The sequence below is a fragment of the Capricornis sumatraensis genome, chromosome 20 (genome assembly GCF_032405125.1).
Source record: "Capricornis sumatraensis isolate serow.1 chromosome 20, serow.2, whole genome shotgun sequence".
NCBI classification, from domain to species: Eukaryota; Metazoa; Chordata; class Mammalia; order Artiodactyla; family Bovidae; genus Capricornis; species Capricornis sumatraensis.
This window is the reverse complement of record NC_091088.1, coordinates 28,123,787-28,146,135: the sequence shown is the minus strand read 5'-3', so window position 1 is coordinate 28,146,135 and position 22,349 is coordinate 28,123,787. Positions and strand designations below refer to the sequence as shown.

Below are 22,349 nucleotides of genomic sequence, written 5' to 3'. Positions count from 1 at the left end.
TGGATCCTAGAAACGACAGGTTTCTTCTCCCATCTGAGTCATTTTTCACAGGTACTGTAAACCACCCCATAGCCTTTTATAAAAAGAACCTTTCTCTCCTGCCTTGTTTTTTGGACTTAAGTTAACCAGCATTTGTTTCTGTTGCTTGCCATCAAAGCATTCTAACTCAGAAATTATCCTCAGCAGGGAACTATGAAGCAGCCACCTTTCTTTTGCTTAGAAGATTGTCTCAGGGAAAAGTGATTTCCAGTCTCTGCCTGGCGTGGGTAACGCCCAGCCGAGTCTAACCAGGGGTTCTACGGTCAGGCAGGGCAAACTGCTCTGACTCCCTGCTTGGAAAGCACCGTGCTCAGGGCTCAGTAAGAGGCAGCAGATGCTCTGCAACAAAATCATCCCATGAGATAATAAGATTCGTTTCGGTTTTTCTTCGAATAAATTTGAAATCGAATTTCCAAAATTAAGGGACCCAGGAAACCCGTTCTTTGTCTTACTGAAAAACCAGCAGATGCCTGACATGATTTAATGCACAGCCTAATACCTATACACAAGTAGGAAACTTGGGTTCTCATTGAATGTAAGAATTGCAGAATGAGCGCACCCTAACCCTACAACTTCAAGGCCCATTTAGGGTGTTCTAGCACAAGAGGCATTTTATTATTACAAATTAAGAGAGGGGGTTTCCAAAAACCTCCCCTTTACGGACAGAATATTCACCCCATTAGAAGGTCTTCCTAATGGCTCATGGCCTAGCAATTTAACTTTTTCATTGAAAAAGGACAGAAGTTGCTGATTACGGATCATATGATTATGGATAATGAGATAAGTCTGCTCATTATGGATTAGGACATTTGCTCTAAAAGGGTAAGGTGAAGTCGCTCAGTCGTGTCTGACTCTTTGCGACCCCGTGGACTGTAACCTACTAGGCTTCTCCGTCCATGGGATTCTCCAGGCAAGAATACTGGAGTGGATTGCCACTTCCTTCTCCAGAGGATCTTCCCGACCCAGGGATCGAACCCGGGTCTCCTGCATTGGAGGCAGACGCTTTAACCTCTGAGCCACCAGGGAAGCCTATAACTGCAGCTTAAATAGAAGGTGATATTAAATTAGGAGAAAAGTGTAAATTTAGTAAGAATCACAGTAATACTGATAAAAGGTAATCTTTATTGAGTGCTTCCTGTCCCCAAAACTTGACATATATTATTAATCCATGAAGTAAGCATTATTATCACTTTTATTCAGATGGGGAATAATGAGATTCAGATGAGGCAGGGAGGTTAATTTACTTGCCCAACATCATTTAGTTTGTACATGGAAGAAGCAGGATAAACCTCAGTACAGCTCTGATAAAACTGTATATTCTTCCTACACTACTGGTGGTAACCTGACCTACCATAACTAGTCCAGGAAGCTATTTTGGTCATGTAAGGCAAAAAGCCACACACACATTTATATCTTTTACTTCACAAGTGCACTTCTAATACTATACTCCAGGTAGACAATTTAAACAAAGAAAACACCTAAAGAGATTTTTATCACAGCATTATTCATAAGAGTGAAACTCAGTGGAAGTAACCTAACTTTCCAATAATGGGAAATGAGTAAATAAAATACACTGTTGAACCTCAGTGGATTATTAGCATCATTATGAAAATGCACAACTATTAAATTATCCAGCAACACAGGAAATACTGGTATTTAAAAAAGCAGAATGCAAAATTAGATGTATTCAATGGTGACATCTAAATTTAACACTGTATTCACATTCACACAGCCCACAGCTGGAAATTGACTTTCAAAATGAAAATGGTTATGCTACGACAGTGAGACTGGCTATGTCCCCTCTTCGCTGCGCCTCCACCCCACCGAGTTCTTCTTCATCATTTTTAAAATCTCAGGAAGGACGAAAAATGACACAGGAGAAAGGCTTCGAAGAAAGAAGGAGGAAAGGCACTAAGTTTCCACTGCCCCTGGATGCTTCTGGATCTTGATTAGGAAAGTCTATCGTCACCCCTTCACTACAGATTAACTAGAATGCTTCGAAGGAGGGGAGGCTTAGCCACGCAAGGCTCTTTATCCAGTCAAGGTAAATGAAGTTCGGCTGGTCAGGAGAGTAAATAAGATTAGTTATGGGCTCCAGGTCATCCACTCATGGAGGTCAGCGAGTGTGAGATTATTATCCTTGGTAGAAGAGCAGCAAAATAGCATTAAGGAATAAATTAATGAAAAAGGTAGAAGATTATTTGAACTAAAGCCCTAATCAGTTTAGAGATTTCACTCAACTGCTCTACCGGCCATCAGTCAAGCTCACAAAACAAATATGCTTGTTCTCTTAAGTAATTCCAGGAGATCTCCCTTTCTTGCTTCAAAGACATCCAATCTACGGAAAGTCATGAATAAAGTTACGCCAGTCTGCTGTTACACCTCATACAAAATCCACCGAAGCATTAAGGTGCATGCTACTAAAATAGTAAGGCAGACTATTTATACTAGACGCATAATTGCCAGTCCTATTTGGTCTCTGATTCCAAATAGAACAGCACTCTACATCCATTCAGAAACACTGAATTCACCAGTGTGCAAACTGCATATTTTATTAAATAAACACAAACTGGGAGATAATGACATACATTTGTTTTCATTACAAGGAGTAATGCAATATTTCTCCAAGGCTTACTGCATTAGCATTTCTTGCCACGTTTCAAATGCCTTTGAACTTTCTGAAAAGCTACATCTGTTAGCTCCCGTGTATACAGCTGAAAGTTACCAAGTGAATTAAGTTTTAATATAAATTGCTTTGTTCACTATTAAGATTGATGTCGGACACACTGTACTGTAAGTTGCAAACTGCAATTACAATTCGCTGCAATTATCTGTGGTTGTTAATAGCACAAGATAGCATGTCACTTTCTAGCAAGTGTATAATTCATCATTTGTGTGTTTTTTTCCTGGTGAACTCTTGTGGTATTCCAAATGTATAATCTTGTTGTATTTATTTCCCAGTGGTCCAACAAAACGCGCAGCAAGTGCTGACTAGAACAAACTAAAAAGCACTGCTATTGACAAGCCGTCACTTGTGCCGTAATGAACATTCTGCCTTCACTTTCACCTCGACCAACCGGCAGCTTTAATTTATGATAAAGCAAAGGAGAGGCAACCTCCAGGTTTATTATACCCTCGGTGCTGTTTCAAATAAAGTAATTAGAAGGTCAAGAGACAGGTCTGGAAAGCCAAATATAAATGCAACCCTTCTGTACCGACATTGAAGAAGAAGAAGAAGAAAAAAAAAAAAAAAGCCTGGTGTGTTCAAAGAGCATTTTATCCATCTTTCTTCCCAGAGCAGGGCAAGTCAATTTTTTTTTTCCCAATACTACCGTAACCAATCAGAAACAGTGGCAACTCCATCCTTTCACTCTCTAATTTGCCCCATATGGACTACAGGCAATATACCTAAGAGATACTGTCCTTAAGAGAAAGTCATGAACTAGTCCCCCAAAACTGTTCTGAACTGTAACCTCAGGATAGTGATTAGGCACTGTATTTTATTTTTTAATAAAAAAATTCAATAGGTGAACAATGGAAAAGTTCTAGAGAAATCTGAGTAATATAACGATAACCTCATCCTCCTCCGTTCAAAAAAAAAGGCTTTAAACATCTATTTAAAAACCTTCTGCTTAGAACTTTTTCTTGAAAAAAAAAAAAATAGGAGGGGAAGGAGTTGTTAGAAAACAATCACCCTTTCAATATATTTTGTTATCAGTGATGAAAAAAACAATTCTAATAAATTAGCATGCTGTTTCTAAGGAATTGTCTGTAATACCATTCTTCATTTCAAAGGCTCCTAATTTTAATACATACATTGTAGTCTGCTTGCCCTCTCTCTACCTTTTTTGTCTCCTATAGAACAATGATATCATGCTAAAAAAAAAAAAAACAAAAAACCAAAAAGGCTTGTGAAACCCAATGGACCTTGACCTTATATCCAGTCTACTTTCTGAGGAGTAAGTTAGAAGATTTTAAGGACCACATTCTCTCTTCTAAGTCAGTGCCTTAAAGTATTTTCATCCATGGATCCCTTTCGTGGGAAGTAAAGCCCCAGGGATCTATGCCATGTCTCCCCATTAGCCTACAGTTTCAAACCCTTGTCCTGGCCCCTGAATGAGAGGAAGCAGGTAGGAAAGAGGAGAGAAGGGTGGGAAGGGGAGAAGAGAAGGAAGTGACAAGGGAAAGAGGGAGAGAAGGTGAGGCCACGAAGGAGACCGAACCAGAATTTCCAGGACTCCGCCGGCTCCCTCACAGGTTAAATTAGGGAGGGCTACACAAGTCATTGCAGGTGTCATAACCGATAAAAGCTCTAATAGCTACTTGAAGGCTGTCATAGTCATCCTGATCCGCCTCTTTTGAGGGACCGAGGAGCATACACTCCCAAAGCCTTTCTGAAACAGCATTCTGTTGTGTCATTTTTTGTATCAAGTACTTTTTACCATTGTCTGTCCAAGGAATTGGTATAATTACGCCTGATTATGTAAGTGGTGGAAATGTATGTAATCTCATAATTAGGACATGTAATTATGTTGTAAAAATCCTTAGGAAACTGTAAAATAGAAAGCACAAGAAAATAGTAGGTGGGGTTTCTTTTCCTTTTTTTTTTTTTTAATCCCCACTCCTAAAAAAACAACTGACTCAATGACTCCATCATGGCATGCTAGGAAATGGGTAACTCTGGAGCCCCCATTTACCTGGGTGAAGGAGCTGGCAGCTCTGACCCAAGATCACCTTAGTATCCCTGGTGCCAAAGAATATTTGCAAGTCATGCACCGACACAGAGTCAACATTGTATCATATGACCCAACTGCCTATGTGCTGTGTGCTAAGTTGCTTCAGTTGTGTCCGACTCTTTGCAACTATGTGGACTGTAGCCTGCCAGGCTCCTCTATCTGTGGGATTCTCCAGGCAAGACCAGAGTGGGTTGCCATACAAAATGCAAAATAGTACTGAATTTCTGAGGCATATGGTGTCTAGGTTGGTTTCTTCACTTCCCTGGTGGCTCAGTGGTAAAGAATCTGCCTGTCAACTCAGGAGATGCAGGTTCAATCCCTGGGTCGGGAAGATCCCCTGGAGAAGGAAATCGCAACCCACTCCAGTATTCTTGCCTGGGAAATCACATGGACAGGGAAGCCTGGTGGGCTACAGTCCACGGGGTCACAAAAGAGTCAGACACGACTTAGTGACTAAACAACAACTGGTTTCTTCAACCAGGAGACATATGGATTTTTTTTTCCCTCTGTTGTAGCTTTAAAAAATGTTTTTCTTACTGATTTTACCCTAAATTATAATGTTCCTAAATAATCCATGCCACTAGTGGAGAAATATATGTAGAAATAAAGTAGATTCTTTTCAAAATACTGTGAGGCAGGAATTCCAGCCATTCCTACAAGGAGATCAAAAGTATGTGACTGACGTGAATTCCTCAATTCCCCCTCTTCTTTCTTGGTCTTTTCCTGGAGGTGCTCATCAGGACTGAAATGCTGTGCAGTAGAATCAGATGCACAGAGCCCGGGTGGTTCAGACTGGACAGCGAGGCTTATTTCATCAGGCTGTAAACCTTCAATCTCAGCAGCAGCCCTGACCGTAGCATTACTAGATGTCAAATCTCTACCAAACAAAAAGTCCTCCAACTTCCACCTCTTCCCCCTAAGGAGACCCTCAGCACCGAAGGTATATAAAAATAGAGGAGTTCCTGGTTTCTGTCTTAGGGGCCCAGCCCTGAAGTCAGTTTTTAGAAAAATGTAAAGGAAATAACAGAGAGTGATCAGCCTACGCAAGGACCTTACAAGTGTCTGTCCAGAACGGGCCAAACCCAAATGCTTGCATATATTTTGCATACATTCATTAGCTGCATGAACTGTTACTAAAGAATTGTAAATAGTTCTGAGAGTGTGCCAGAGACTGGAGAAAGAGAAGCGTGGGGACTGTGGGAGGCACTGCTGGTTACCTCCCCAGCAACCGTTTCCTTCTTGTTCCTCGCTAACAGAACCTCTATTTTATTCAGGTGCTCAATATTCAGAGGAAATGGACTCCAGTGCTGGCTCAGGAGGAAGTCCTGGTTAATAAAGCCAATGATGGTGTTTCCACTTCCCTTGCCAGTCCTTGGTTTAGGAGACACATCTGACCCAGACCTGGGCAATAAGACCAGAGGGAAGGTCAACTGGGAGTTCTTGTGAAGGATTTTCTGACTCTAGAGAAGGAGACACTAGAAGAGTTGATCTGTTTCCATTGTTGCTGCGTCTGCATCTGGATGTGATGCCTGGAGCAGCTGCAGCCATTTGGAACATGAAGGAAGCCTGCATAAGGGTAAAGGTTACAATGGCAGAGCTTAAAAGACAGGAATCCAGGTATTCAGTGACATCATGGGACCTATGATCATATCAACCTACAGCTGTCCTACTTCTGAACTTCCTGTAATGTGAGATAATAATAGGCCTTGTTTAAGCCAACTTGAGTCAGAGCACAACTTGATACTGTATCCATTTGTCCATTAAGGAAACTAGCATTTATATTTTTAGCTTAGCTACAAGCATAACAACACATCTGAATTTAAATCTCATTTACTAAAACTCAACTTGTATCTGCATATATTACTGGTGGGGTTTGTTTTCTTTTTAATTGATATAATCCTTTTGGAAAGCAGTTTGTCAATATATATCAAGAGTTATACAGAAGCTTATAAATTTTGATCCAGTATTTCCTTTTGAGCAATTTATCTCAAGGAAATAATCTAAAACATGGAGACATATTTTTAATAGAGTATTATGCATCCATTAAAAATGATGATTAAAACTGTTAGTAAAGTGAAAAATATTTACAAGAGGAAAAGAAAAGATTATAATAATAACAACACTAAATCAACAACAAAGCTCAACATGTTACGTAGGTTTACGAGCTCGAAATAAAACCTATGAAGATGGTCAGAGAGGTGGTGTCATGGTAGGAGGTTAGGAATGAGTTACTTTTTCTTGTTCTTTCGTTTCCAAATTCTCTAAATACTATATATATATATATATTTTTTTTTTTTTTTTTGAAATTTCTACCCTCTATTATTCAGCTGCTTAATACAATTTGTGGGGAACGCTGACTGAAAACGTCTGAGAGGGAGATTGAGCTAGCCTGGGGAAAAGACTTGAGGCAGATGCAGAAAGCTCATTAGCCCCAGGATTTCTTCACAACTAGTTGGATTTTTCTCCTTTAAATTCTGGCTTCCTTTTTCTTCCTTCCTTCCTTCCTTTCTTTCCTTTTTTTTTTTTTTTAAGAGATGATTATTTCATTGGGTAACAAGAATAGTTAAGAAGTATGGGACAGTGAGCTAACACACCATCACTGAAAGTAGCCCATTGAGGGGAAAATTCCTATTTCTAAATAAGAGAAAAAAAATTCCAACTGCTTTGATTTGAGTGTTCTGCTTCAGAATAAATTTGCCCAGAAGCCCAAAAGGGTACAAGGTGGGAACTGGGAGGCATTAGGGTATTTTTTAAAAAAACAATAAAAAGCAGGGACATAGATGCTTCTTCTAGTTCTAAGCCAACAACGGCACTATTGACAGACTCCCAAAGACGCTCACGATATTCCACATAATTAAGAGGGATTGTTGGCATCAGAGGGACCAGAAATGTCCTGTAGATTAACTGCTGACTTCATTGCTAATGACTGCCCAATTTCTTTAGACTAATTGGTGCAATCTACATTTTTGCAGCAAAGATGAAGTATCAACTTGATTTGGTGTCGATAAAAAATTGATGGATGCTTCTGACTGCTACTTCTCAACAATACACGGATTATTACTACCATAATTATCATAAATGACAAAACATGGGCAAGTGGTGATTACAAGTCTAATTCTATCTTGAGGTTTTAATGGCATAAACCACTCAGGCTTTACACTCATGATGTACTGCATCATCAAAATCCCTGAAAGGATTACCCTTGGGTGAATGCCACTCATTATCTTACCAATAATGCACTGGTTGGGCCCGACATGAAACAAATAATTGAGACTGAGCTCTTGGAAAAGCCCTTTTAAAATATTTAAATCTCTAGTTTGAGAAGGAGGCAGATACCTGCCAAAATCTTTCTCTGCATGTCTGGATGTTAAGAGTTGCATTTTGCTCTGACATGTACAGAGGCCAGGAATCTCTGTGTCATACAACAACCTACCAAGCCGTGTGCCAAAGCCTGGAGATGCTGTTACCACCTTGGTTACTGCCAACCGAGCACCAGAGTGCCACTGACCAGGCAGACAGAAAATGTTATAAACCTCACATGCTCCCCACCTGATTGGGTGCCAACACTAGGCCTGCAGGAATTGGGGGAAGAAAACAGGGAAAAGGCAGGAGGAGGAGTTTGTTGCTATTGAGGGGAAATGCACAGAATACCTTGTGCTGCAAAGCCATTTAGGCTGCTGCAGAGGAAGCTCCAGTACTAGGGAGACCATAGACTGGAACTGCAAGATAAGAAGCCCACGCCAGGTGGGCGACCAAAGAGGAAACACAGTGGAAGTGAGAGGGCAGTGCCAACCAGGTAAGAGGCGTTTGTTCCCTGTACAACAGGCAGCTACCCACTGCTGCCAAGTGACTGTCGCTGGTGGAAGGGGACCAGTACTGTCCAATCATCTGTTCTTTTTAATTTTTTAAAGGGAAGTTGACTTGGTTTTAAAATGTTGGCAAACAAATATGAAAAAGTCTACAAGTAATAAATGCCAGAGTGTGGAGAAAAGGGAACCCTCCTACACTGTGGGTGGGAATGTAAACTAGTGCAGCTGCTATTGAGAACAGTATGGATGTTCCTTAAGAAACTAAAAACAAAGCTACCATATGATCCAGCAATCCCACTCCTGCCACACAGATCTGGAGAAAACACTAATTTTAAAAAATGCACGCTCCTCAATGTTCATAGCAGTGCTATTTACAACAGAAAATGCCCATCTACAGATGAATGGATAAAGGAGATGTGGTTTATTTATACAATGAAATATTACTCAACCGTAAAAAAGGGAAAGACCTCCCCACCAGCCTGGTGGTTCAGACTTCACCTGCCAGAGCAGGGGTTCGATCCCTGGTCAGGGAGCTAAGATGCCACAAAACTCAGGGCCAAAAAACCAAAACATAAAAACAGAAGCAAAATTGTAACAAATTCAATAAAGATTTTTTAAATGGTCCACATCAGAAAAAAGAAAAAAAAGAATGAAATAATGCCACTTGCCGCAACATGGAGAGACCTAGAAATTATCGTACTAAGTGAAGTAAGTCAGAAAGAAAAAGACAAGTATCATGATATCACTTATACGTGGAATCTTTAAAAAAGATACAAATAAACTTATATACAAAACACCCACTGACACAGAAAACAAATGTATGGAACCCAAAGGAGAACAGGGTACAGAGCAAGGGATAAATTAAGAGTTTGGGAAACATACATTGTGCGTGCATGTGTACTAAGTCACTTCAGATGAGTCTGACTCTTTGCGACTCCATGAACTGTAGCCCGCCAGGCTCCTCTATCCATAGGATTCTCCAGGCAAGAATACTGGAGTGGGATGGAGGAAATCATGATTGAAAGAGACACATGTACCCCAGTGTTCACTGCAGCACTGTTTACAATAGCTAGGACATGGAAGCAACCTAGACGTCTTTCCGCAGACGAATGGATAAGGAAGTTGTAGTACACATACACAATGGAACATTACTCAGCTATAAAAAAAGAATGCGTCTGAGTCAGTTCTAATGCGGTCGATGAAACTGGAGCTTATTATACAGAGTGAAGTAAGTCAGAAAGAGAAACACCAATATAGTATATTAACACATATATACGGAATTTAGAAAGACGGTAACGAAGACCCTATGTGCAAGACGGCAAAAGAGGCACAGATATAAAGAAGAGAATTTTGGACTCTGTGGGAGAAGGCGAGGGCAGGATGATTGGACAGAATAGCATTGAAACATGTATATTACCATATGTAAAACAGATGACCAGGGCAAGTTTGATGCATGAAGCAGGGCACTCAAAGCAGGTGCTCTGGAACAAGCTGGTGCTCTCTCCCCACCCTAGCCCCAGAGGGGTGGGAGGGGGGTTCAGGATGGGGGGAAACATGTGCACCCACGGCTGATTCATGTTGATGTATGGCAAAAACCACTACAATACTGTAATTATCCTCCAATTAAAATAAATTAATTAATTAAAAAAAATGAATACTGGAGTGGGTTGCCATGCCCTCCTCCAGAGGATCTTCCCAACCCAGGGATCAAACCTGGGAACCATCTGGGAACCTAGCACCACCTGGGAAGCCCCAATATATACACCACTATATATAAAATAGATAACCAATAAGGACCTACAGTAAAGCACAGGGAATTATACTTCTGAAGGCTATGGTTCTTCCTGTGGTCATGTATGGATGGGAGAGTTGGACTGTGAAGAAGGCTGAGCGCCGAAGAATTGATGCCTTTGAACTGTGGTGTTGGAGAAGACTCTTGAGAGTCCCTTGGACTGCAAGGAGATCCAACCAGTCCATTCTGAAGGAGATCAGCCCTGGAAGTTCTTTGGAAGGAATGATGCTAAAGCTGAAACTCCAGTACTTTGGCCACCTCACGTGAAGAGTTGACTCATTGGAAAAAACTCTGATGCTGGGAGGGATTGGGGGCAGGAGGAGAAGGGGAAGACCGAGGATGAGATGGCTGGATGGCATCACGGACTCGATGGACGTGAGTCTGAGTGAACTCCGGGAGATGGTGATGAACAGGCAGGCCTGGCGTGCTGCGATTCTTGGGGTCGCAAAGAGTCAGACACGACTGAGTGACTGAACTGAACTGAACTGAATAACAGAATAAACTATATTCTGTAATACCCTATAACAGGGGCTTCCCTGGTGGTTCAGCGGTAAAGAATCCATCTGCTAAGGCAGCAGATGAAAGAGAGGAGGTTTTGATCCCTGGGTTGGGAAGATCTCTTGAAGAAGGAAATGGCAACCCACTCCAGTGGATTTTTCTTGCCTGGAAAATCCCATGGACAGAGGAGCCTGGAGGGCTACAGTTCATAGGACTGCAGAAGTTGGACATGACTTAGCGACTAAATAACAACAACAACAACAACCTATAAGGGAAAAGAATTTAAAGGGAAAAGATATATGCATAACTGAATCACTCTGGTGTGCGCCTCACCTGAAACTATCACAAATTACATACCAACTATACTTCAACTAAACAAAATTTTTATTAAAAAAGTGTTGGCAAGCAACTGCATTTTTTTTTTTTAAATAAAACAGTTAAAAGGATGGCTTCTGGGATCAGACCGTCTGGAGTTGCATGTTAGCTGTGCCAACATTTGGGACACATTACTTAATCTGAATGTCACTTCTCCTCACATGTAAATGGGGATAGTAACCGCTGCCTACTTCATGGAGTTCTTTTGAGGATAAAATGAAGGAATAAAAGAAGGTACATAAAACAATCCTGACACACAGTAATTGCTCCATAGCTACTCTTGTTACCTGAGGCCAGACTTGGCCTCCTGGCTCTTCGTGTGTGACCTCTGCTGCAGGAAGAAATGATATATGAGGTAAGATAAAAAAAAAAAACAAAAAAAAACAGCCAAGAGCAAGTGCTCTAAGGTCAACCACGTGAGCTGGAAGTCTGTTTTCCTTCCCTGCTGGATGCTGTCACACCCTAAGTCACTGAAGTCTCAGCTTTCTTATCAGGCAAACAGGGATAACAAAGCACCTGCTTCATCGAGTCTTGTAAAGATGAAATTTAACCATCTACACAATCATGTAGCATAGGATTTGGCATACAATAAGCAACCAAGAAATATGATTGTTATCATTATTCATGTTATATTTTAAGTTGACTTTTTCCAAAGTCATAACATCTTTAAATCTTTTTTTTTCAAAAGCTAGTCCAGACTTTCTGCTCTGGCCCCAGTCCCTTCTACTATGGACACAGCTTTATTACTTTATCATTAGTTTTTTTTTTTTTAATGTGGACCATTTAAAAAGACTTTATTGAATTTATTACAATATTGTTTCTGTTCTATGTTTTGGTTTTTTGGCCGAGAGGAATGTGGGATCTTAGTTCCTTGATCAGGGATTGAACTCACAGCCCCTGCATTGGAAGGCAAAGTCTTAACCACTGGACCACCAGGCAAGTCTCTATTATTTTATTATTAGTTATTAGTCACAGGAAACTCCTTTTTGAAAATGAGTCTCTTGTCGCCTAGTGTAAAGAACTGTGGCAACACACAACTCTGTGTAACAGAACAAGGGATGTACAGTCTGAGTGAAGATTGCCACACTATTTTACTTGAAACCTCATTGTTTCTGTAACATGGAAATATCTGACAACATCCAGTTCAAGGCACTCTGCCGCTGAAATAACCAGGACATCTCTCTTCATTTAAAAATGCCTGATAACCTGGTAGGACTTCCCCGGTGGTCCAGGGGTTAAGAATCCGCCTACCAATGCAGGGGACCTGGGTTTGATCCCTGGCCCGGGAAGGTCCCACATGCCACCCACAAAGCCGGGGTGCCCAACTTACTGAACCCATGCACCGCAACTACTGAAGCCTGTGTGCCCTAGCACCCATGCTCCACAAAAGAAGCCACTGCAATGAGAAGCCTGTGCACCACGATGAAGGGTAGCCCCCACTTGCCACGACTAGAGAAAGCCCATGTGCAGCAATGAAGACTCAGTGTGGCCAAAATAAATATATACACAATCATTTTCAAAACTTAAAAAATAAAATGCCTGAAAACCTCTCACATCGTATAGCACACACTTCAGGCAAGCTAGACTTGGGCCAATGAGAATAGCATTCTCCAGGTGAGCCGTAGGAGTGATGACTTTGTTTAATGGACCAAAATCCGCACACCCACATGGGACTAAAGGAGGTTCCCGAGTTTGCCTCCTGGTGCAGCTCACACTGGGGAACCCCTGTAAATTTCCTCTCTAAAAAAGACAGAGCTTCAACCGAAGCACTACAGGCTCTTGAAAACCAAAGCCCATCTATCAGTAGCAAAGAAAACTGCATTTCCTTTCAAATAATTGTGAGCAATATAGGATACAGAGCATAGTAGAAGTGTCCACAGGCACATGCTGCCCACAGTGGACGTGCTTCAAGTCACCACAGATCTTCTATCACTTAACTTGTGACTTTCAAATACCCTTGCTAGTGCATGGAGAATCTTTTATGTCACAGTTATTTGGGAGAAATCAATTATGGATATGATCTGGTATTTTGAGAATCACCAGAGTACCAGGTACAGACGTCTGCCTTCCCCATACCAAGTTTTACTCGGTGAGTCACCAAGTAAATCCCTAGGGCTCTCCAAATCCCAAATCACTGAAAGTGAGTCAGTTAACACAGATTTAGAGAATGACCTATGGTTACTGGGGTAGGGGAGTATGAGAGAGGGGGAAGGGATAGATTGGGAGCTGGGGACTGACATGTACATACTGCAACATTTAAAACAGAGAAACAACAAGGACCTACCATACAGCACAGGAAACTCTACTCAGTACCCTGTAACAACCTAAATGGGAAAAGAATCTGAAAGAGAATAGATACATGTATAACTGAATCACTTTGGGGTATACCCCAAACTAACACAACACTGTTAATCAACTATAGTCCAATAAAAAAAAAGAAAGTGAGTCAATTAATAATAAAGGCTGTGCTCTGCAACTGAAAGTTCTTGGGAAATTTCCAAAAGAAATTTCTTCTTTAGATAACCATCGGCATACTTTTCTTGTTGTTTTACACTCCTAGTCAAGGATATTACAACTGGATCTAAGTTAACTTTGTTTTCTCTGAGATCACTGAAATATTAAAAAGAGTCATGTTCATAAAGTTATCCTCAATGACTTCGGTGTCATCTCCTTGGAAGTGTGGAGACCATCCAATGCCGGAGAGTCAGAGGTGAGTGAGATTAAAGGCAGGTTCTCTCTGGAAATGGTCTATTGTAACCATCCACCCTTCTTCCTTCCCTGCTCCAAAAGACTCGCGACCTAAAAATGCCCAAATCCAGTAAGAGATATGGCTTACTGTCGGGGATGCACATACCAGAGGAAGTGCTGGGGATAAAGGAAATCTGTGAATCAGAGAAAGATGTTGGTATGCAAGACTGAAGATATACCAGCTGGCCCACGGCTTCAGCTGGTTTCCAGAGGCCAGGAAGAAATTAGTCTCACAGTTCAGTTAAAAGAACACCTGGCCATTCACCCAGAGGCACAAATTCACTATTGAACAGGGTTATCTTTGTTTCCATACCAAACACACCTAGGAGTTAAGCTATTTAAAATCCTGTGACTCTTATCGTCTTAAATTGCTCATGTTCATAAAGCTCGAGAGGTGAGGAAGAGGGACGGGTTGTGAAAATATGAGTGTCAACAGGCCTGATGTTAAAGGCTACAGTGGTCTTTCTTTGACCATTACAATTGGGTTGGGGCATGTCATATTGATTTCCCATGTAAGTTTTACTGAGTATTTACAAATGCAAAGAGCTAGAAGGGAACGAATTATATTAAAGCCAAAGAATGAGCACTCTCCCCACAACAAAAAGACATTCTAGAGCCACTGAGGCTCAGAAAGATGGAGACAACAGCTCTGCGTTCCCCTGTCTGTTAGGGTCTGCGGAAAGCTCACCGGCATGGTCAAAAATAAACTCCAGTTCCTCAGTGGCTGATGGGTGGGAAATGTCACTTTACAGATGAACCCTCATCTGTGACACGAACTCCTCTTTCTCTAAAGAAGGGTCAGGTTGAGTCTTGCCATGAAGTGCTGAGCAGTGTGCCTGGGTGGCTGAGTCATGGAGGAAGCTACATGATGGTGGAGGAGATTACTGGCCTGGACTCACAGCAGAAAGACCAGATGTGCATGTAGGAGGCGGGGGGAGTGGGTGGACAGAGAGCGGAGGAGTCAGCAACCTGTGAAGACAGAATGTGCTGGCAGACACCATAAGCACAAGGCTTGCTGGGAAGCCTGGGCAGACCCGAGGCAGAATGCAGTCTGGGAGCTGGGCTCTTGGGAGATACTATCTTGAAATCACTATCAGGCACTGATCTTTGGGGAAATCCCAAGCTGCAGAATTGATTGCTTACCTGTTCTTCTTCTCCCAGTAAATTTCCACCCTCTTTTCTTGACCTGTTTTATGGGCACCCTCCATTTTCCTTTCTTTTACTCCTATCTCTCAAGCTTGTTAGACATTGATACCTTTTTTTTTTTTTAACTGGGGTATAATTTACACTGTTTAAGAGCACAATTTGATTGAAAGAAATTTTAAATTTTGGAAATCATTTCAAAAGTGCAGGAAAGTTGTAAGAATAGAACCCCCGAATGCCCATGCACTCTTTATCAGAATTCATCTCTTGTTAACACCTCCTATGATTGATATACATGTATCTATATAAAGTGGTTGGTGTCTGACTCATTGCTACTCCATGGACTGTAGGCTCAAACCCATCTCTTGTTCTGCAGGCAATCTCCAGCACTGCAGGCAGATTCCTTACTGACTGAGCCACCAGGTAAGCTGGTGGCTATATATGTCTCGTATATATACATTTGAGACAACATTCAATGTACATTTACTAAACGCTTACTGTGGAAGCTTGATGCTGGGGAGAGGACAGGATGGCAGTCTCTTTCCTCAAGAAACTTAGAAATCAATTGTTAGGCAGCGACAAGACGGCCACTGCCATACTCAAACTGAAAATGAAGTCTGAGTCTTCGGAGATATGTTTACCTGTAGAAGCTGGCACAGGGAAGAAACTGGAGGCAACTACATTTCTAACAGGAACTGTAATTGAACAATCCAGCTTTTCCCCTAGTGGGTCAAGCAGTATCAGAAACTGTGCATATTCAGATGGGTTCACTGGGGAGAAAGGAGGAGGGGTTCAGTTTTCCCCTCTGAGAGCCTTTCGCGGGTTCTGCTAATATGTGAATCTCCAAGAATGAGGAGGGGATTGTATAATACTCTCCAAATGACACTGGCTTAGCTCACAGAATTAGTGTCCCATGGAACACCTTTGAAAGCATGAAGGGAGCTTGTACTCTCAAAGAAGAAAACAAGAAAAATTTGTGGAGCAACATGCAAATAACTGCAAAATATCATAGCCCAAATCCCTTCAGTACTGATGTGATATCAAATAAAGGAGTTAAGAAGATGTACCAAAGAAGAACCAGGAAACTTAAAAGGAATAGAACTTTAAGAGCTTGTTTCTGCAACAGTATTTGGAGGTTTATTCACTTCTAACTGCATCACAACGATTATTACACAGAAATCTGAGTTAGTTCCCAAACACTTACTGAATCAAGTCTAGACTACTGGGAAAGGGAGCTGGAACCTACATTTATCGAGTATCTATTGAGTGCCAGGTGTTGCCTTCTCTTCAAAAGCCTTATAAAGTGTGTGTGTTCCTCAGATTGCCATGGCCTCGACTGCAGCCTGGGCACTTAGTAGAAACCCCGTGAATATTTCTGGAATCAAAATGAACCTGTTTCATAGTCTGAGAATAAATTCATCAGATGGATTTCCACAAGCTCCATTAAAATGTTTCCCTATTAGACCAAAGAGGTCATGAGCTGGTGGCCCATAGCCTGCAGACAAAGCTTTATTTGGCTTGTAGAGGGTTTTAAAATAAATCAACTGCAGTGAAAAGAGTTGGGTGATTTTCAATACAACCCAGATTTTCAGCTTCCTCTGAAATACTAGAAGATATGGCAACATGGGACAAGGTCATATCCAATGCAGTAGTCACATCCAGTGCAGTGCAAAGTGGTGGTTCCAGTGAGTACTTTGTACTGTCCCGCCACTCACTCCTCTTTGTCTCTATTGCCAGCGATGACTGTGCTGATACTCCTGGGTGTTGTAAGCATTCAAGTTTGTGATTTCTACTCTATAATATTAACAACCGATTTATGTTGTGCTTATAACATACCAGCATTTTCAACACCTTCACATGTATTAGTTCACAGCAACTTTACGAGGTGGGCACTCTTATCATCTCCATTTTACAGATGATGATCCGAGCAGAGAAGGGATAAACAACTTGCTCCAGGTCTCATTCTCAGAAGTGGCAGAGTGCGCTTGGAACTCAGACTGACTCCAGAATTGTGCCCTTCACTACCAAGGTCCACTTGCCTCTGTCACACACACACATTTTATTTTTCTGAGTTGCTTTTGCATTTTTCATGTAGGTGCATCTTGTGTTTCCCAAAACTATAGTGAAATCAATGGTATGCTGCGCTTGCATTGCAGGCAGATTCTTTACCAGCTGAGCTACCAGGGAAGCCCACTCAACAGTATAAAGTGCATCAATTTTCTTTTTAAATTTCTTTTTAACTGGAGGATAATTGCCTTATAAGGTTGTGCTGGCTTCTGCCATACATCAACATGAATCAGCCACTCTCTAGAACCTCTCTCCCACCTCTCACCCCATCCCACCCTTCTAGGTCATCACAGAGCACCAGGCTGAGCTTCCTGCGCTATATGGCAGTTTTTCGATAACTATTTTACCCTTGGTAATGTATACATTTCAATGTGACTCTCTCAATCCATCCTACCCTCTCCTTCCCCGCTGTGGCCACAGTCTTTTCTCTATGTCTGAGTCTCTATTCTCGCCCTTTTGACAGACTTTTTTTCTCAAATGCCCTTTGATTTCATTTGATCAGGATGATCTGTTTACAAGTAAGTGTATTTCATAATTCCCCTCACCTCCATTAGGAAGCTAGCCAAAGCTGGCTCCTTAACGAGCAAGCCCGGTATTGGCCAAAACTGCCACAGGCTGGTAGCCCCACATGGTTGAGGATGGAGGTCAACCTTCACACTTCTCACACTGACAAACCCTAGGAGCTTGCGTTACACAGACTCTATGCTGATGATGGCTGGAATACGCATGTATTAGGTTTCAACAGTCCCCCCCATTTGGTTCAGTGTGGATTTACGCACACAGCTGGCCTGGAGCCTATCCTTTCACTTAAATTAGTTCTAGTTCTCTGCAGTTTTGATTTACTGACAAAGCGCTCTCTTCATCTAGCAGTGGCATAAGAGTTTCATCTGGGTGGCAGAAGACAAACTGTGTTTGTCTGGATATACAGAAACCATGGTTGGTACAATTGGGCCAGTTGGGTCATTTAGCATTTCCACGTGGGGCACTCACCAGAGAAAGGTATTTTAATTCCCAATTAGTCCATATCGGCAAAGGAAATGTATTTTCCATTATATCTTGACTGGGGATTCTGATTCATAAAATATCTTAAGGAAAACACATTTTACGTTACCGAGTCTTTGATTTCCCAGGGAAACTAATAAATAATCAACAAAAATATGATTAAAGACTGCTTGAACTACCCTCCGAAAAGGAACTCTAGCCAGCAAAGAATCTTTCTGATCTGAATCTTTTTATTCCTAGAAACAGAATTCTTACTTAGGCTTTCAAAAGCCTGATGAAGGCTTCAGCTAAGTTTTGACATAAGATTTTCATATTCAAAATATCTGTTGAAATAAGGAGAGAAGGGATATGAATCTTGAAACTGCATTAGTCTGAAAGAGAGCTTAGTAAGCTAGAAAGGGAAATTACTTCTCTGTAATTGGAATTCTCTTCTAAAAAATCCCTTTGAAATCATGTTCAGCCACTTTCCCATTATGTGTCCCAGAGAAGCTGAGTTTAACCCTTTCTGGAACTACCCATCATGAAAATTACTTGATGTTTGTAAAATGCTCTGGGAAGAGATTCTTGAGCAACGGTCTGCACCATCAAAGAACTTAACAATGAACGAGCAGTTCCTAAGAGTCCTACATACATTTAATGAAATGTTCTCTAACACCTTTTCCCATTAGCACAGTGATCTTACATTTATGTATCAATTTATCTTGGCCATTGAGTCCTGAGACAGATGCCCCAAAACTACCTTGGAAATGACACAGCTGAATTCTGCTCCAGCACAGGACTTCCCTGGTAGCTCAGATGGTAAAGAATCTGCCTGCAAAGCAGGAGACCCTGGTTCGATTCCTGGATCAGGAAGATCTGCTGGAGAAGGGATAGGCTACCCACTCCCGCATTGGTGGGCTTCCCTTGTGGCTCGGCTGGTAAAGAATCCACCTAAAATGCAGGAGACCTGGGGAGACCTGGGTTCGATCTGGTTGCCACTCCAGTATTCTGACCTGGAGAATTCCATGGACTCCAGTCCATGGGGTCGCAAAGACTCAGATATGACTGAGCAACTTTCACTTTCATGACAGGATATTAGACATGGATTAAGGGTGTTTCTGGTGGCTCAGACGGTAAAGGATCCGCCTACAGTGGACCTGGGTTCAGTCTCTGGGTTGGGAAGATTCCCTGGAGGAGGGCATGGCAACTCACTCCAGTATTCTTGCTTGGAGAATCCCCATGGACAGAAGAGCCTGACGGGTACAGTTCATGAGGTCACAAAGAGTCAGACCCGACTGAGCGACTAAGCGCAGCACGGGTCTTTAAGTTCTTTGAAGGCAGTGACTGTGTTTGATTTCTCTTTGTATCTTTAATGCCTGTATGTAGTAGTTGCTTGATAAATGCCTCATGAGTCATGAGGTGGTTGGGTAACCACAGCAAGTCACAACTTCTATTTTCCAGGTTTTATCACCCCCAAAATGCTAAAAACATCTTCCTCAAAAAACTTTCATGAGGATCAAATGAGTACACACACAAGTAATATGTACCATATATATTAGTATAGTTCTTGGAAAACAGTTAAGTTATATAGCTATTACTATAACTAATCATATAGTATAGTATAATACGACAATTATATATGTACATGTAAATATACATTCTCCTCTCTCTACCGTGATGTGAAGACAAGAGATCTGGTTTTGCCTGGAGATAACCCATAATGCTAAGGCATTCCATTGAATTTCCCCATCATCAGGCTACATAACTTCATTACACTAGAGTTGGTGCCTGCTATCAAAATCAAGAGCATTCATTTGGCCTATGGGAAAATTCTCATGTACATGTGTGACATCCCATTTTGTATCTGTCCTCTTTGGTTAAGGATGTGAATTCATCAAATAGCATGTGGTATCTAACGTGGGTGTTCTGTAATCACTTGATAGTTACACTCTACTTTCATGCAGTAGCTCAGCTCATTGTAATGATGAGCAAACATCAGCTTCAATTTGATTTACAAGATGGCCAAACAACAGCCCAACATGGGAAATTCTGCTGCTTTTATTTACAAAAATCTAATAGGGTCATTTCCCTGAAGTTGCAACATGTTAAGTATGTGGCTCAGCTGGTGAAGAATTCGCCTGCAGTGTAGGAGACCTGGGTTCAATCCCTGGGTTGGGAAGATCCCCTGGAGAAAGGAAAGGCTACCTACTCTAGTATTCTGGCATGGAGAATTCCATGGACTGTATAGTCCCTGGGATTGCAAGGAGTTGGACATGACTGAGCGACTTTCACTCACTCATTCATATATAATTAGACATATTCTCAGCCCATTTCTTAATTATATTTATTAAAATATAATTCACATTCCATATGATTTACCTACTTAAAGAGGATACTTTGGTGACTTATAGTACTGCCCACACTAGCCCAACAACCACGAAACTACTTTCTGTCTCTTAACAGATTAGTCAATTCTGGACATTGCATATAAATGGAATCATATTATATGGTATTTTGTAACTGGCTTCTTTCACTTAGCAATTCACAATTCATCTATATTGTAAGCATGTATTAGTATTTCATTTTTTATTGCCGAAGAATATTCCATTGTATGGATATACCTGAGAAATCTGTATGCAGGTCAAGAAGCAACAGTTAGAACCCAACACGGAACAACAGACTGGTTCCAAACCAGGAAAGGAGTACATCAAAGCTGTTTATTGTCACCCTGCTTATTCAACTTATATGCAGAGTACATTATGACAAATGCTGGGCTGGGTAAAGCACAAGCTGGAATCAAGATTGCTGGGAGAAATATCAATAACCTCAGATACGCAGATGACACCACCCTTATGTCAGAAAGCGAAGAAGAACTAAAGAGCCTCTTGATCAAAGTGAAATAGAGTGAAAAATCTGGGTTAAAATTCAACATTCAGAAAACTAAGATCATGGTATCTGCTCCCATCACTTCATGGCAAATAGATGGGAAACAATGGAAACAGTGACAGAAAACTTTATTTTGGGGGGCTCCAAAATCACTGCAGATGGTGACTGCAGCCTTGAAATTAAAAGATGCTTGCTCTTTGGAAGGAAAGTTATGACCAACCTAGACAGCATATTCAAAAGCAGAGACATTACTTTGCCAACAAATGTCCATCTAGTCAAAGCTATGGTTTCTCCAGTGGTCATGCATGGATGTGAGAATTGGACTACAAAGAAAGGTGAGCACAGAAGAACTGATGTTTTTGAACTGTGGTGTTGGAGAAGACTCTTGAGAGTCCCTTGGAAGAGTTGACTCATTGGAAAAGACTCTGATACTGGGAGGGATTGGGGGCAGGAGGAGAAGGGGACGACAGAGGATGAGATGGCTGGATGGCATCACGGACTCGATGGACGTGAGTCTGAGTGAACTCCGGGAGTTGGTGATGGACAGGGAGGCCTGGCGTGCTGCGATTTATGGGGTCGCAAAGAGTCGGACACGACTGAGCAACTGAACTGAACTGAACTGCACTGCAAGGAGATCCAACCAGTCAATCCTACAGGAAATCAGTCCTGAATATTCATTGGAAGGACTGATGTTGAACCTGAAACTCCAATACTTTTGCCACCTGATGCAAAGAACTGACTCTTTGGGAAAGACCCTGACGCTGGGAAAGACTGAAAGCAAGAGGAGAAGGGGACGGCAGAGGATGAGATGGTTGGATGGCATCACTGACTTGATGGACATGAGTTTGAGCAGGCTCCAGGAGCTGGTGAAGGACAAGCAAGTCTGGTATGCTGCAGTCCATGGGGTCGCAAAGAGTTGGACATGACTGAATGACTGAACTGAACTGATGGATATACCACATTTTGATTACACATTCATTATTCAAGGAACACCTTAGACACTTTTCCTTTACGAATAATGTTCCTTTTAATATCTGTATGCAAATTTTATGTAGATATATATTTTTATTTCTCATGGGTAACTAGGAGTGAAATTGCTAGATCACATGGTAATTCTGTGTTTAATAATTTTAAGAATTTCTAGACTGTTTTCCTGGAGAAGGCAATGGCACCCCACTCCAGTACTCTTGCCTGGAAAATCCCATGGATGGAGGAGCCTGGTGGGCTGCTGTCTCTGGGGTTGCACAGTCGGACACGACTGAAGTGACGCAGCAG

The 22,349-nt window shown here is 41.6% G+C and overlaps 1 protein-coding gene and 1 non-coding gene across 2 annotated transcripts in view; both read right to left on the bottom strand.

Moving 5' to 3' along the window:
* Positions 1 to 22,349, bottom strand: part of FTO (FTO alpha-ketoglutarate dependent dioxygenase) — a 427,008-nt gene that overhangs the window by 96,107 nt on the left and 308,552 nt on the right. The gene's annotated exons all lie outside the window — the stretch shown is intronic.
* On the bottom strand, positions 994 to 1,065 carry TRNAW-CCA (transfer RNA tryptophan (anticodon CCA)). Its single transcript has one exon. It is a non-coding gene; the product is annotated as a tRNA-Trp (tRNA).